This window comes from Rattus norvegicus, chromosome 11, assembly GCF_036323735.1.
Source record: "Rattus norvegicus strain BN/NHsdMcwi chromosome 11, GRCr8, whole genome shotgun sequence".
In the NCBI taxonomy this organism is placed as follows: domain Eukaryota; kingdom Metazoa; phylum Chordata; class Mammalia; order Rodentia; family Muridae; genus Rattus; species Rattus norvegicus.
This window is the reverse complement of record NC_086029.1, coordinates 7,553,393-7,556,065: the sequence shown is the minus strand read 5'-3', so window position 1 is coordinate 7,556,065 and position 2,673 is coordinate 7,553,393. Positions and strand designations below refer to the sequence as shown.

General features: G+C 36.6%; 1 non-coding gene across 1 annotated transcript; it reads left to right on the top strand.

The window, feature by feature from the left end:
- The first annotated feature begins 378 nt into the window (after positions 1–378).
- On the top strand, positions 379–440 carry LOC134481137 (U7 small nuclear RNA). The gene has a single exon (XR_010056358.1). It is a non-coding gene; the product is annotated as a U7 small nuclear RNA (small nuclear RNA).
- Positions 441–2,673: the final 2,233 nt, after the last annotated feature.

Below are 2,673 nucleotides of genomic sequence, written 5' to 3'. Positions count from 1 at the left end.
GTTGCTCTATATTGAAAAACAAACTCGTACAAGCATGCCCCATTGGGAAATCACTGACATCTCCTAGAAATATTGATTTCATTCGTGAAAATTTTACTATATCCTGAAGAGTCCACTTATTACTACTGCGGCCCATTGTGAACTATCCGAATTCACCATGTTACTCAGAATCAGCTCACCAAATTTTGAAAAATTTTAAAAGTACACATATTACAAGAGCAGGCTACTGTGAACTAACTGAATTAACAAAGAAATAGTGTTTCAGTTCGTTAAAACTTTGCTCTATCTTGAATAACAAGCTTATTACATGAGATTCCTATTAGGAACCTACTGAAATCACCATGATACGTAGATTCCGTTCCTTAAAATGTTGCTCGAAAGTATTACAGCTCTTTTAGAATTTTTATAGTAGGTTTTCTGACTTCGGTCGGAAAACCCCCCCAAAAAAAAATTTTGCTCGATATTGAAAAGCAATCTCATACAAGCATGTCCCATTGGGAAATCACTGAATTCGCCTAGAAATTTTGATTCCATTCGTGAAAATTTTTCTATATCCCGAACAGTCCCCTTATTACTACTGCGGACCATTGGAACCTAACCAAATTCACGATGTTACTCAGATTCGGCTCACCAAATTTTGATAAATATTTAAAGTACACATATTACAAGAGCAGGCTCCTAGGATCTAACTGAATTCACAAGAAACAGTGTTTGAGTTCGTTAAAACGTTGCTCTATCTTGAATAACAAGTTTGTTACATTCAAATCCTATTGGGAACCTACTGAATTCACCATGATACTTAGATTCCGTTCCTTAAAATGTTGCTCTGAATTGAAATGCAAACTCATACAAGCATGTCCCGTTGGGAACTCACTGAACTCGCCTAGAAATTTTGATTCCATTCGTGAAAATTTTTCTATATCCCGAACAGTCCACTTATTACTACTGCGGACCATTGGGACCTAACCAAATTCACGATGTTACTCAGATTCGGCTCACCAAATTTTTTTTTAAGTTTTTCTTTCCTTTTCTTTTTTTCGGAGCTGGGGACCGAACCCAGGGCCTTGCGCTTGCTAGGCAAGTGCTCTACCGCTGAGCTAAATTCCCAACCCCACCAAATTTTGATAAATCTTTAAAAGTACACATATTACAAGAGCAGGCTACTGGGAACTAACTGAATTCACAAAGAAATAGAGTATCAGTTCATTAAAACGTTGCTCTATCTTGAATAACAAGCTTATTACATGCGAATGCTGTTGGGAACCTACTGAATTCACCATGATACTTAGTTTCCGTTCCTTAAACTGGTGCTCTATATTGAAAAGCAAACTCATACAAGCATGTCCAATTGGGAAATCACTGAATTCTCCTAGAAATTTTGATTCCATTCCTGAAAATATTCTATATCCTGAACAGTCCACTTATTACTACTGCGGCATAATGGGAACTAACCAAGTTCACCATGTTACTCAGATTCGGCTCACCAAATTTTGATAAATCTTTAAAAGTACACGTATTACAAGAGCAGGCTACAGGGAACTAACTGAATTCACAAAGAAACAGTGTTTCAGTTCGTTAAAACTTTGCTCTATCTTGAATAACAAGCTTATTACATGCGAATCCTATTGGGAACCTACTGAATTCACCATTATACTTAGATTCCTTTCTTTAAAATGTTGCTCTATATTGAAAAGCAAACTCATACAAGCATGTCCCATTAGGAACTCACTGAATTCGCCGAGAAATTTTGATTCCATTCGTGAAAATTTTTCTAGATCCCGAACAGTCCACTTATTACTACTCCGGCCCATTGGGAACTAACCGAATTCACCATGTACTCGGATTCAGCTCACCAAATTTTGATACATCTTTAAAAGTACACACATTACAAGGGCCTGCTAGTGGGACTAACAGAATTCAAAAGTAACAGTGTTTCAGTTCGATAAAACGTTGCTCTATCTTGAATAACAAGCTTTTTACATGCGAATCCTACTGGGAACCTACCGAATTCACCATGATACTTAGATTGCGTTCTTTAAAATGTTGCTCTATATTGAAAAGGAAACTCATACAAGCATGTCCCATTGGGAAATCACTGAATTCGCCTAGAAATTTTGATTCCATTCGTGAAAATTTTTCTATATCCCGAACAGTCCAATTATTACTACTGCGGCCCATTGGGAACTAACCTAATTCACGATGTTACTCAGATTCGGCTCACCAAATTTAGATAAATCTTTAAAAGTACACATATTACAAGAGCACGCTACTGAGTACTAAGAATTCACAAAGGAACAGTGTTTCAGTGCGTTAAAACGTTGCTCTATCTTGAATAACAAGCTAATTACAAGTGAATCAAATTGGGAACCTACAGCTTTCACCATGATACTTCGATTCCGTTCCTTAAAATGTTGCTCTATATAGAAAAGCTAACTCATACAAGCATGTCCCATTGGGAACTCTCTGAATTCGCCTAGAAATTTTGATTCCATTCGTGAAAATTTTTCTATATCCTGAACAGTCCACTTATTACTACTGCAGTCTATTGGGAAATAACCGAATTCACCATGTTACTCAGATTCGGCTCACCAAATTTTGATAAATCTTTAGAAGTATACATATTAAAAGAGCCTGCTACTGGAACTAACTGAATTCACAAAGAAACAGTGTTTC